At 48.1% G+C, this 15,173-nt stretch overlaps 1 protein-coding gene across 3 annotated transcripts in view; it reads left to right on the forward strand.

The window, feature by feature from the left end:
- The window catches only part of LOC128698750 (uncharacterized), a 68,892-nt gene that overhangs the window by 25,380 nt on the left and 28,339 nt on the right, over window positions 1-15,173 (forward strand). The window lies entirely within an intron of this gene.

Genomic DNA, 15,173 nt, shown 5'->3' on the forward strand with positions numbered 1-15,173 from the left:
ACCTCCTTCCTCTCGTTACTCTGGTTGCTGACACACACCTCCTTCCTCTCGTTACTCTGGTTGCTGACACACACCTCCTTCCTCTCGTTACTCTGGTTGCTGACACACACCTCCTTCCTCTCGTTACTCTGGTTGCTGACACACACCTCCTTCCTCCCTCTCGTTACTCTGGTTGCTGACACACACCTTCCTCCCTCTCGTTACTCTGGTTGCTGACACACACCTCCTTCCTCCCTCTCGTTACTCTGGTTGCTGACACACACCTTCCTCCCTCTCGTTACTCTGGTTGCTGACACACACCTCCTTCCTCCCTCTCGTTACTCTGGTTGCTGACACACACCTCCTTCCTCCCTCTCGTTACTCTGGTTGCTGACACACACCTCCTTCCTCCCTCTCGTTACTCTGGTTGCTGACACACACCTCCTTCCTCTCGTTACTCTGGTTGCTGACACACACCTCCTTCCTCCCTCTCGTTACTCTGGTTGCTGACACACACCTTCCTCCCTCTCGTTACTCTGGTTGCTGACACACACCTCCTTCTCATTAATGTTCTTGCTCACACGTACCTCCTCCCTCTCATTATTTTTCATCTCTCCATCTTTTTTTAAGTAGCATCAGGTGGTCCATTAAGTGATATAACGTCACTTGTGGTGTTGTTTCTGTTTTGTTTCTGACATATTATTCTCATGATATTACTGTCTATCTCTTCTCGTCTTCGCTTCAGACTTCCATTCATTTCTCTTCTGGCTTCCATTTTCTATTTTCCGTGTGTTTTCCATGCTCCACTGCTTCTTCTATTCACTTCTACAACTTTTCTGCTGCTCTAAATTTACTTCTTCTTTTTTTTTTTTTTTGCTAGTTCCTCTATCACCTCTGTTATCGTTCTTTCAAGTTCCCTTTCCCACTCTGTTTGTTATTCATTTATTTGTGGTTGCAGTGGTCGAGTTCCAATTATTTAAAAAAGATTCATGTTTTTTGTGTCTAGGTTGTCGAAAACTTTACTGGGTCTGGTCCGCCTTTGTGTGTGAGTTCCATGGCCATCACCCTCCCTCCATGGCCATCACCCTCCCTCTATGGCCAGTACCCTCCCTCCATGGCCATCACCCTCCCTCTATGGCTAGTACCCTCCCTCCATGGCCATCACCCTCCATCTATGGCCAGTACCCTCCCTCCATGGCCATCACCCTCCATCTATGGCTAGTACCCTCCCTCCATGGCCATCACCCTCCCTCTATGGCCAGTACCCTCCCTCCATGGCCATCACCCTCCATCTATGGCCAGTACCCTCCCTCCATGGCCATCACCCTCCATCTATGGCCAGTACCCTCCCTCCATGGCCATCACCCTCCCTCTATGGCTAGTACCCTCCCTCCATGGCCATCACCCTCCATCTATGGCTAGTACCCTCCCTCCATGGCCATCACCCTCCATCTATGGCTAGTACCCTCCCTCCATGGCCATCACCCTCCATCTATGGCCAGTACCCTCCCTCCATGGCCATCACCCTCCATCTATGGCCAGTACCCTCCCTCCATGGCCATCACCCTCCATCTATGGCCAGTACCCTCCCTCCATGGCCATCACCCTCCCTCTATGGCTAGTACCCTCCCTCCATGGCCATCACCCTCCATCTATGGCCAGTACCCTCCCTCCATGGCCATCACCCTCCATCTATGGCTAGTACCCTCCCTCCATGGCCATCACCCTCCATCTATGGCTAGTACCCTCCCTCCATGGCCATCACCCTCCCTCTATGGCCAGTACCCTCCCTCCATGGCCATCACCCTCCATCTATGGCCAGTACCCTCCCTCCATGGCCATCACCCTCCATCTATGGCCAGTACCCTCCCTCCATGGCCATCACCCTCCCTCTATGGCTAGTACCCTCCCTCCATGGCCATCACCCTCCATCTATGGCCAGTACCCTCCCTCCATGGCCATCACCCTCCATCTATGGCTAGTACCCTCCCTCCATGGCCATCACCCTCCATCTATGGCTAGTACCCTCCCTCCATGGCCATCACCCTCCCTCTATGGCCAGTACCCTCCCTCCATGGCCATCACCCTCCATCTATGGCTAGTACCCTCCCTCCATGGCCATCACCCTCCCTCTATGGCCAGTACCCTCCCTCCATGGCCATCACCCTCCCTCTATGGCCAGTACCCTCCCTCCATGGCCATCACCCTCCCTCTATGGCCAGTACCCTCCCTCCATGGCCATCACCCTCCCTCTATGGCCAGTACCCTCCCTCCATGGCCATCACCCTCCCTCTATGGCCAGTACCCTCCCTCCATGGCCATCACCCTCCCTCTATGGCCAGTACCCTCCCTCCATGGCCATCACCCTCCCTCTATGGCCAGTACCCTCCCTCCATGGCCATCACCCTCCATCTATGGCCAGTACCCTCCCTCCATGGCCATCACCCTCCATCTATGGCCAGTACCCTCCCTCCATGGCCATCACCCTCCCTCTATGGCCAGTACCCTCCCTCCATGGCCATCACCCTCCATCTATGGCCAGTACCCTCCCTCCATGGCCATCACCCTCCATCTATGGCCATCACCCTCCCTCCATGGCCATCACCCTCCCTCCATGGCCATCACCCTCCCTCCATGGCCATCACCCTCCCTCTATGGCCAGTACCCTCCCTCCATGGCCATCACCCTCCCTCTATGGCCAGTACCCTCCCTCCATGGCCATCACCCTCCCTCTATGGCCAGTACCCTCCCTCCATGGCCATCACCCTCCCTCTATGGCCAGTACCCTCCCTCCATGGCCATCACCCTCCCTCTATGGCCATCACCCTCCCTCCATGGCCATCACCCTCCATGGCCATCACCCTCCCTCTATGGCCATCACCCTCCCTCCATGGCCATCACCCTCCATCTATGGCCAGTACCCTCCCTCCATGGCCATCACCCTCCATCTATGGCCAGTACCCTCCCTCCATGGCCATCACCCTCCCTCTATGGCCATCACCCTCCCTCCATGGCCATCACCCTCCCTCCATGGCCATCACCCTCCCTCTATGGCCATCACCCTCCCTCCATGGCCATCACCCTCCATCTATGGCCAGTACCCTCCCTCCATGGCCATCACCCTCCCTCTATGGCCAGTACCCTCCCTCCATGGCCATCACCCTCCATCTATGGCCAGTACCCTCCCTCCATGGCCATCACCCTCCATCTATGGCCATCACCCTCCCTCCATGGCCATCACCCTCCCTCCATGGCCATCACCCTCCCTCCATGGCCATCACCCTCCCTCTATGGCCAGTACCCTCCCTCCATGGCCATCACCCTCCCTCTATGGCCAGTACCCTCCCTCCATGGCCATCACCCTCCATCTATGGCCAGTACCCTCCCTCCATGGCCATCACCCTCCCTCCTCCTTTCTTAATCCACCAATAATTCTACTTAAAAAGCACAACATATATATTATACACCGATAACTAAAGTGTAATGAATATTTGTGACTGCTTAGTAATAATCCACATGAAGACAGAAATAGACAAGATTTCTGTATATTTTGATCCCTTTCTGAAGAGGATCCCATAAGGGGATCGAAATATACAGACCAATTAATCTATGTATTTGTCTCCATGTAGGTTATTACCGAGCATTATACACTGAATACAGCCACCTGGTGGAGGTAGTAGCATATATAGTTCTTCCGTATTTACACATCATGCATGGTTGATGTTTGTCTTGGTTAGGAAGTTTGGTCTGTTATAATGACCGTTGGTGCGTGCAGCAGACTTGCATTCAGAGAACCGCAGCGTCATAGCCAGCCAAGCAGGCAGTGAAGGCAGCCACACTGACACCCGTTAAGACACTAGTCTCATACAAGGAGTCCAGAGTAGCTACACCAGCTGGTCCATAGCCACAAGTGGGACTCAAGAGCAAGAGCTCAACTATAACATAAATACCTAGGTGTTTACAAACAAGTAAGCTAGGTCGCCCCTGCAATGGTACTGACCACGTGTTACCCACGCCATGGTACTGACCATGTGTCATCCACGCCATGGTACTGACCACATGCCACCCATGCCATGGTACTGACCACGTGCCACCCATGCCATGGTACTGACCACGTGCCACCCATGCCATGGTACTGACCACATGCCACCCATGCCATGGTACTGACCACATACCACCCATGCCATGGTACTGACCACGTGTTACCCACGCCATGGTACTGACCATGTGTCATCCACGCCATGGTACTAACCACATGCCACCCATGCCATGGTACTGACCACGTGCCACCCATGACATGGTACTGACCACATGCCACCCATGCCATGGTACTGACCACATACCACCCATGCCATGGTACTGACCACGTGTCACGCACGCCATGGTACTGAGAGAAACTGGTTGTCACCATGCTAACTCACTCTTGAGAAAACTTCCTCTCATTCCACCTGTTGTTACTCTTACAACATTGCACAGCTCCTGATGACGCACGGAGACGAGTGAAAGATCTTGAGCTGAAGATTTCAACCCCCGGAGCTTGTTTTGCATTAAGATCACCTGTCTGAGACTGTACTGTTTTCTTTATTGAGATAATTGTAGGGTAATGGGCAAGCACCTAAAGTCGGTACCTGACCAGCCGGGCTGTGGCTCGTACGTTGGATTGCGTGCAGCCAGCAGTAACAGCCTAGTTGAGCAGGCCCTGATCCACCATGAGGCCTGGTCACAGACCGGGCCACGGGGGCGTTGACCCCCGGAACTCTCTCCAGGTAAACTCCAGGTAAACTCCAGTTATTGTATTACATTTAGAGTATTGTTGTATTATACATAACGATACTAGACTAATATATATGCTTTGTACACTACACCAAGCTGTAAAGAACACACAAGCACGGAAGGACACAAACAAACAAGGACACACAAACAATGACACACAAGCACGTAAGGACACAAACAAACAAGGACACACAAGCACGTAAGGACACAAACAAACAAGGACACACAAACAATGACACACAAGCACGTAAGGACACAAAAAACAAGGACACACAATGACACACAAGCACGTAAGGACACAAACAAACAAGGACACACAAACAATGACACACAAGCACGTAAGGACACAAACAAACAAGGACACACAAACAATGACACACAAGCACGTAAGGACACAAACAAACAAGGACACACAATGACACACAAGCACGTAAGGACACAAACAAGGACACACAATGACACACAAGCACGTGAGGACACAAACAAGGACACACAAACAATGACACACAAGCACGTAAGGACACAAACAAACAAGGACACACAAACAATGACACACAAGCACGTAAGGACACAAACAAACAAGGACACACAATGACACACAAGCACGTAAGGACACAAACAAACAAGGACACACAATGACACACAAGCACGCAAGGACACAAACAAGGACACACAAACACGTAAGGACACAAACAAACAAGGACACACAATGACACACGAGCACGTAAGGACACACACAAACAAGAACACACACAAGAACACACAAACAAGAACACATACAAACAAGAACACACACAAACAAGAACACACACAAACAAGAACACACACAAACAAGAACACACACAAACAAGAACACGCACAAACAAGAACACACAAACAAGAACACACACAAACAAGAACACGCACAAACAAGAACACACAAACAAGAACACACAAACAAGAACACACACAAACAAGAACACACAAACAAGAACACACACAAACAAGAACACACAAACAAGAACACACACAGACAATCAAGGAAATGTGTTATTAAGTTAGCAGTTAAAATAGCTGAGTATCTCCAGTATTTACCGCGTCATTAAGACTTTCCAACTTAAAAGTGGAGGGGAGGTGGAGTGGAGGTGAATGGGTGACAGTGGAGGTGGATGGGTGACAGTGGAGGTGGATGGGTGACAGTGGAGGTGAAAGGGTGACAGTGGAGGTGGATGGGTGACAGTGGAGGTGGAAGGGTGACAGTGGAGGTGGATGGGTGACAGTAGAGGTGGATGGGTGATAGTAGAGGTGGAAGGGTGACAGTAGAGGTGGAAGGGTGACAGTAGAGGTGGATGGGTGACAGTAGAGGTGGATGGGTGACAGTAGAGGTGGAAGGGTGACAGTGGCGGTGGAAGGGTGACAGTGGAGGTGGAAGGGTGACAGTGGAGGTGGAAGGGTGACAGTAGAGGTAGAAGGGTGACAGTGGAGGTGGAAGGGTGACAGTGGAGGTGGAAGGGTGACAGTAGAGGTGGAAGGGTGATATCGTAAAGGGTTCTTGAATGGAGATATCGTAGGTTGAAGGTAGACACACTTGTAGGATGGTAACTATATTGTCAGACTGAGATGAGGGATGGAGCCCAGCTGCCTTGCCTGTCCGCTGAATGGTCTGCCGCCGAGTGAGGCCGGAGCAGAGGTATGAGCCTACACATCTGTATCCCGTGACGTCACACAAGGCCACAGGCCTACAAGGGATCTCGTATCTAAAGCACATGGATGATACTAATATGCTATGCTATATAATACAGGGAATACAGGGATCAGCAACTATGCTGACGAGTGAGGCCGGGGCAGAGGTATGAGCCTACACATCTGTATCCCGTGACGTCACACAAAGCCACAGGCCTACAAGGGATCTCGTATCTAAAGCACATGGATGATACTAATATGCTATGCTATATAATACAGGGAATACAGGGATCAGCAACTATGCTGACAGTGACAGTAGAGATGGAAGGGTGACAGTGGAGGTGGAAGGGTGACAGTGGAGGTGGAAGGGTGACAGTGGAGGTGGAAGGGTGACAGACTTTTAGCTGGGGGAGAGTTGCGGGTGTGATGGTGCCTCCAACACTCACTGAAGTGCTCCTCCAACACTCACTGAAGTGCTCCACCAACACACTGAAGTGCTCCACTAACACACTGAAGTGCTCCACCAACACACTGAAGTGCTCCACCAACACACTGAAGTGCTCCACCAACACACTGAAGTGCTCCACCAACACACTGAAGTGCTCCACCAACACAATGAAGTGCTCCACCAACACACTGAAGTGCTCCACCAACACACTGAAGTGCTCCACCAACACAATGAAGTGCTCCACCAACACAATGAAGTGCTCCACCAACACACTGAAGTGCTCCACCAACACAATGAAGTGCTCCACCAACACACTGAAGTGCTCCACCAACACACTGAAGTGCTCCACCAACACACTGAAGTGCTCCACCAACACACTGAAGTGCTCCACCAACACACAGGTAGTGTCTCCATCAACACCTAGGTAGTGTCTCCACCAACACACAGGTAGTATCTCCACCAACACACAGGTAGTGTCTCCACCAACACACAGGTAGTATCTCCACCAACACAGTATCTCCACCAACACACAGGTAGTATCTCCACCAACACAGTATCTCCACCAACACACAGGTAGTGTCTCCACCAACACACAGGTAGTGTCTCCACTAACACACAGGTAGTATCTCCACCAACACAGTATCTCCACCAACACCTAGGTAGTGTCTCCACCAACACCTAGGTAGTGTCTCCATCACAGGTCCACACATCTGAGACTCCTGGTACATGTCCACTGTATCCAGCATGTGACTGATAACTCTGAGTGTCAGAAAGTACTTGTAGAAGTTTGACAATCTTGTAGGTGCCTGAAAGTCATGAAGGTACCTGAAAGTCTTGTAGGTGCCTGAAAGTCATGTAGATGTCTGAAAGTCTTGTAGATGCCTGAAAGTACTGTAGATGTCTGAAATCCTTGTAGGTTCCTGAAAGTCATGTAGGTGCCTGAAGTATTGCAGGTACCTAAAGTATTGCAGGTGCCTGAAGTATTGCAGGTGCCTGAAGTATTGTAGGTGCCTGAAGTATTGTAGGTGCCTGAAGTATTGTAGGTGCCTGAAGTATTGCAGGTGCCTGAAGTATTGCAGGTGCCTGAAGTATTGTAGGTGCCTGAAGTATTGTAGGTGCCTGAAGTATTGCAGGTGCCTGAAGTATTGTAGGTGCCTGAAGTATTGTAGGTGCCTGAAGTATTGTAGGTGCCTGAAGTATTGCAGGTGCCTGAAGTATTGCAGGTGCCTGAAGTATTGTAGGTGCCTGAAGTATTGTAGGTGCCTGAAGTATTGTAGGTGCCTGAAGTATTGCAGGTGCCTGAAGTATTGTAGGTGCCTGAAGTATTGCAGGTGCCTGAAGTACTGTAGGTGCCTGAAGTATTGCAGGTGCCTGAAGTATTGCAGGTGCCTGAAGTATTGTAGGTGCCTGAAGTATTGTAGGTGCCTGAAGTATTGCAGGTGCCTGAAGTATTGCAGGTGCCTGAAGTATTGCAGGTGCCTGAAGTATTGTAGGTGCCTGAAGTATTGTAGGTGCCTGAAGTATTGTAGGTGCCTGAAGTATTGTAGGTGCCTGAAGTATTGCAGGTGCCTGAAGTATTGTAGGTGCCTGAAGTATTGCAGGTGCCTGAAGTACTGTAGGTGCCTGAAGTATTGCAGGTGCCTGAAGTATTGCAGGTGCCTGAAGTATTGTAGGTGCCTGAAGTATTGTAGGTGCCTGAAGTATTGTAGGTGCCTGAAGTATTGCAGGTGCCTGAAGTATTGTAGGTGCCTGAAGTATTGTAGGTGCCTGAAGTATTGTAGGTGCCTGAAGTATTGTAGGTGCCTGAAGTATTGCAGGTGCCTGAAGTATTGTAGGTGCCTGAAGTATTGCAGGTGCCTGAAGTATTGCAGGTGCCTGAAGTATTGTAGGTGCCTGAAGTATTGTAGGTGCCTGAAGTATTGCAGGTGCCTGAAGTATTGTAGGTGCCTGAAGTATTGTAGGTGCCTGAAGTATTGTAGGTGCCTGAAGTATTGCAGGTGCCTGAAGTATTGTAGGTGCCTGAAGTATTGTAGGTGCCTGAAGTATTGCAGGTGCCTGAAGTATTGTAGGTGCCTGAAGTATTGCAGGTGCCTGAAGTACTGTAGGTGCCTGAAGTATTGCAGATGCCTGAAAACAATGTAGGTGTTTGAAAATCCTGTGTTCGAAATTTCACTTTTTGGTGTTTAAAAATGATTGTAGGTGCTTCAAGGTGCTTACAACAGGTGTGTTTAAAAGTGCTTATGGATACTCACTATTGCGTGTGTGTGTGTGTGTGTGTGTGTGTGTGTAAGTGCTTATAAGAGAAACAAAACGCAATTTTCAATTAGATTTAGTGATTGTAAGCACTGCAGCACTTGTTGGACGCAGCAGCACCACCACCACCACCAGAAGCAGCAAGAGCACCACCACCACCAGAAGCAGCAGCACCACCACCACCACCAGAAGCAGCAGCAGCACCACCACCACCAGAAGCAGCAACAGCACCACCACCACCAGAAGCAGCAGCAGCACCACCACCACCAGAAGCAGCAACAGCACCACCACCACCACCAGAAGCAGCAACAGCACCACCACCACCAGAAGCAGCAACAGCACCACCACCACCAGAAGCAGCAACAGCACCACCACCACCAGAAGTAGCAGCAGCACCACCACCACCAGAAGCAGCAGCAGCACCACCACCACCAGAAGCAGCAACAGCACCACCACCACCAGAAGCAGCAGCAGCACCACCACCACCAGAAGCAGCAGCAGCACCACCACCACCAGAAGCAGCAACAGCACCACCACCACCAGAAGCAGCAGCAGCACCACCACCACCAGAAGCAGCAGCAGCACCACCACCACCAGAAGCAGCAGCAGCACCACCACCACCAGAAGCAGCAGCAGCACCACCACCACCAGAAGCAGCAGCAGCACCACCACCACCAGAAGCAGCAGCAGCACCACCACCACCAGAAGCAGCAGCACCAGCACCACCACCACCACCAGAAGCATCAGCAGCAGCACCACCACCAGAAGCAGCAGCAACAGCACCACCACCACCAGAAGCAGCAGCAGCACCACCACCACCACCACCAGAAGCAGCACCACTACCACCACCAGAAACAACAGCAGCAGCAGCACCAACACCACCACCACCAGAAGAAGCAGCAACAGCAGCAGCACCACCACCACCAGAAGAAGCAGCAGCAACAGCAGCAGCACCACCACCACCACCAGAAGAAGCAGCAGCAGCAGCAGCAGCAGCACCACCACCACCACCACCACCACCACCACCACCAGAAGCATCAGCAGCAGCAGTACCAGGAGACAACAGTAGCACCAGCATCATCAGTAGACAGCAGCAGATGTAGCAGCAGCAGCAGCGGGAGACAACAACAGCGGGAGCCAGCAATAGCAGCAGCAGGATACAGCAGCAGGAGCAGCAACAGTATCAGGAGACAGCAGTAGCACCAGCATTAGCAGGAGACAGGAGTAGCAGCAGCAACGGGAGACAACAGTAGCAGGAAACAGCAGCAGCAAGAGACAACAGCAGCAGGAGACAGCAGCAGCAGGAGACAGCAGCAGCAGCAGCAAGAGACAGCAGCAGCAAGAGACAGCAGCAGCAGAATGAGATAGCAGCAGCAGCAGACAGGAGACAGTAACAGCAGAGAGCAGCAGCGAGACTGGAGAGAGCAACAGCAGAGAGCAACAGGAGACAGCAGCAGTAGCGGACAGGAGACAGCAGCAGCGAGACAGAAGGAGACAGCAACAGCGAGACAGAAGGAGACAGCAGAAATAAGTGCACTCTCACCTCAGGCAATACCTAAATTGTGTTTCTTCACACTTCGTCAATTTCAGGTTCGAGAAAATCAGAAATGTTGTTATTAATGTTTGGATGTGACGGTGAGTTTAGTAAGAACGATTTGTGTCCTGACTGATGTCAGCTTCCAGGGGTCGAACCTCAACCATTTTCACTCCTAGTCTTCTTGACCATAAAATAACTTATGCCTCCAACACTTCATCCAGGTGTGACTTAGGCTGAAAAAATACTTCCTGACAGCTCTTTGACTCGCCTGTTTTTTAAATTCCAAATTTGCTCTCAGGCACCCGTTTCCCGCCTCACTGAGCCCAAGTCTCTTCAATATCAAGTCCTCCGAGTATTTTGTTATGTCTACTTGGACCTTCCTTCGTCTAATGTCATCATGTTTACTTCCATTATTGTTTCCCTCAACAAGCGGGATTAGTCTCGCAGCCAGCTTCTGCACTTCCTCTGTTTCTTTAATATGCTTTGTCAGGAATGGGTTTCAGGCTGGGGCTAGGTAGTCGAAGATAGGGCTGACTTTTCCCCATTTCTAGCAGATATTCCAACACTAACATCATGGTCAATGGCTCTTAGTGGCTCCTCGCAGACTAATGACCAGATCCAGTGATGCTGGTTAATGTTCTTCTTGTATCCTTGTTTTTCCTTTATAAGTTGAATCAGTAAATTCTGTTTTGCAGTTTCCATCACTCTCAGTCTCCAAGTTTCTGGTCCTCCGTGTGGGTTCCACCTTTCCCAGTATATCTCCATATAACTGAAGTCTCCTACTACCAATAATTTTGCATCGGTCTCTGTTACTTTCTTTGTTATTTCTTAAGAAAACTGTTGTGGTCTTGTTATCATCATACTCACATTTTAGTCTAATATTCAGTGGAGGATTGTATATTATTACTGCTGTTAACATTGTACATTATTACTGCTGTTAACATTGTATATTATTACTGCTGTTAACATTGTACATTATTACTGCTGTTAACATTGTATATTATTGTTGCTGTTAACATTGTACATTATTGTTGCTGTTAACATTGTACATTATTGTTGCTGTTAACATTGTACATTATTACTGCTGTTAACATTGTATATTATTGTTGCTGTTAACATTGTACATTATTGTTGCTGTTAACATTGTACATTATTGTTGCTGTTAACATTGTACATTATTACTGCTGTTAACATTGTATATTATTGTTGCTGTTAACATTGTACATTATTGTTGCTGTTAACATTGTACATTATTGTTGCTGTTAACATTGTACATTATTGTTGCTGTTAACATTGTATATTATTGTTGCTGTTAACATTGTATATTATTGTTGTTGTTAACATTGTATATTATTGTTGTTGTTAACATTGTATATTATTGTTGTTGTTAACATTGTATATTATTGTTGCTGTTAACATTGTATATTATTGTTGTTGTTAACATTGTATATTATTGTTGTTGTTAACATTGTATATTATTGCTGCTGTTAACATTGTATATTATTGTTGTTGTTAACATTGTATATTATTGCTGCTGTTAACATTGGTTCTCCAGTTTCTATGATGTAGTCAGGAATTTTACCCATATTCAAGTTTCCCGGTTCCTCAGAATTCCACTGTGTGTGTGTGTGTGTGTGTGTGTGTGTGTGTGTGTGTGTGTGTGTGTGTGTGTGTGTGTGTGTGTGTGTGTGTGTGTGTGTGTGTGTGTCTAGATCAGTGGTTCCCAAACTTTTTCAGCTTGTTACCCAATTTAACATGCCACATAAAGCATGTTACCCCTTTCACAAAATGTTGTTATTATTGATATATATGGGTAAACGTGAACGTATACAGCCTCGCATACTCTGCTAATCCTAGCAAAACCATTGAAAACGTAAGAACCACACATACATTATATATAAAATTAATAATAGCTACAAATTCACAGTAACAGTGGGTAAATACTAACTATATAGTGCACAGGGCAGTACACATACATACCAGCTTATGTCTACCTCGGCTGATGCTCACAGATAAACTGACAGTGTGAAATAGAGGCAGCCTCAGGAAGTGAGTGACGCGTACTGGACAGGTCGATCTGGGCTACTGAGTGACTTTTGTCCTGAAGCATACTTGTCAAAATACTTTTGGGTTTCCACACACTTAGCTATATATTTCTTCTTTTCTAATACTGTATATTAGTTTTTGATGTTTATTGTTATTTGGTTTAACTTTATTACTTACTTATAATAGGTTTACTTTACAACTTTATATACTAAAACAAAGTTAACAATAATCCTCATACCGGGTACCGCATTGTTTTCTTGATTTTCAGAATTTATAACTTTTTTTCTGTCACCCCTCCATTACCCCCCAAAAATGGTTAAATTACCCCCAGGGGGTAATTTACCCCCAGTTTGGGAACCACTGGTCTAGATGAATGTTGTTCCACTAGTAACTCTGGAGTCACTCAGGTCAATCTACTGTTACTTGGTATGACAGTCGTCAAGGTCAAATCTCCCGCTGAATCACACATCAAGGAAAGCAGGTCACACATCGGTTCATACACCACCAGGTCACACACCTGTTCATACACCACCAGGTCACACACCTGTTCATACACCACCAGGTCAAACACATACCAATTCATACACCACCGGGTCATCCATTAGTTCATAAGGACCCCAATGGAAATAAGTCACTCTGACTTTTTTAGGTTATCCTAGGTACTTTACACATATGCTGCTATGTACGATAATCTATGTAACTGTATTTATGTATACCTGAATAAACTTACTTACATAAACTACCAGATCATAAACCAGGTCACACACACCGGTTAAAACACCACCAGGTCATACATCCATCACTGTGAGTGCTTCTATACTGTCATTTTATCAAAATTAAACAAGAGGCAGACCCTGCCAACCTCGGCAGCGGAAGTGCATCATTTCCTCCCTGGATTGCGGGGCCGGGGGGGGGGATGCATTGGTGGGTTGGGGGTTATGGCGAGGGGCGGGGGAGGTGAAGCACCGGTGGGTGGGGGTTACAGAGAGGGGAAGGTGTTGTAAATGAGTAATGAGAGGTAAGTGTGGGGTCACACGCACGCCTACGCACACACATGCACGCATACGCGCACACACATCTGAGGTGGAAGGTAGGAGGGGAAGGGGTCATCCCAGGAATGGTTGGAGGGAGGGAGGGGATAAAAGAGAGCTTTTAAAAGCTAGAGCATCCAGCAGGCTTGTATAAGCTTGTTAAATAGAAGTGAATAAGAAGCGGTTTTTTAAAGGACGTGTTGTTGGAGTACGAGGAAGATAACTTTTATTAAGGAATTGAGGGAAATTGTTTAGCTGGACTTGAGTCCTGGAGGTGGAAAGAGCAGTGCTTGCACTTTGAAGGAAGAAGAGCGAGATGACGGCCGTTGTCTTAAGTCCGGCTAACCAATTTCTCTAAATCCCTTCATTACTCACACTCCAACAGCACGTCCGTTAAAAAAAAAAAAGTCTATTCCCTTCAATTCAATACGGTCATACAAGTCTGCTGGATGTTCAAGCCCCTAAAACTCAAAGCTTCTTTTACCTCGTCACTCCAACCAGTTTTGGGACGTCCCTCTCCACTCTACCTTCTACTTCCTCTTCGTCAACCTCTCTCTACATGCCCAAACCACCTCAACAACCCCCTCCCCAGTCCTCTGAATTATACCCTTGGTAACCCAACATCGCCTTTCAGTTTCTATTCTCCGAATTGTCTGCATGGTATTTACACCACACATTGCTCTCAAACATGACATCTCTGCTGCCCCTATCCTCATTGTTGGTACAATTATATTCTGGTACATAAACCTTTCCGTCCTTAAACGCCTTTCCACAGAAGCCCCAGCACACTACCCACCTTTCCTTTCCTCATCTATTTCGCACTTCACGTCATCTTTTATAGTCCCATTTTCTGACATGTCCCCATTTGCTGACATGTCCACTCCCAAATATCAAAATACATCTACTCCCTTTATACCCCTCCCTCTGTTCCGATATTCAAACTATCACTGCCTAGATCTTTTTTGTTACCCTCATCATCTTGCTCTTTTCTATGTCCGCTTTTAATTTCCTTCTTTTATTTACCTTCCTAGATTCGTTCAGCAGCCTGTGGAGGTTCAACTGAATTATAACGTCCGCACACTTCTGACAAGGCAACTATTAATGATGGTGAATGTTCTTTATTCTATAATTGTGGAAGATGGTCGACGTGGTTAAAAAGCAACTATGTATTAGCTGCAAGCCAGCGGTGAAGACAGCCAAGTGCTCTACTACTCACAAGTGTTTAGTCAGTGAACAGTTTTGAAGATGTTCTTACTGAACTACTGAACGGCCTACTACTGAACCGCCTCGTCCTGTGAATATTTCCTGATGTATAAATCACCCTATTCTGGCTTTTCTTGGTGGTCACTTCCTGTTTTGAGTAGCCACCCACTCCCTGGTGTGGACGGTCATTCACTCCTCCCTGATGTTGGTCACTCCCTGGTGTGGGCGGTCATTCACTCCT

The sequence above is a fragment of the Cherax quadricarinatus genome, chromosome 59 (genome assembly GCF_038502225.1).
Source record: "Cherax quadricarinatus isolate ZL_2023a chromosome 59, ASM3850222v1, whole genome shotgun sequence".
In the NCBI taxonomy this organism is placed as follows: Eukaryota; Metazoa; Arthropoda; class Malacostraca; order Decapoda; family Parastacidae; genus Cherax; species Cherax quadricarinatus.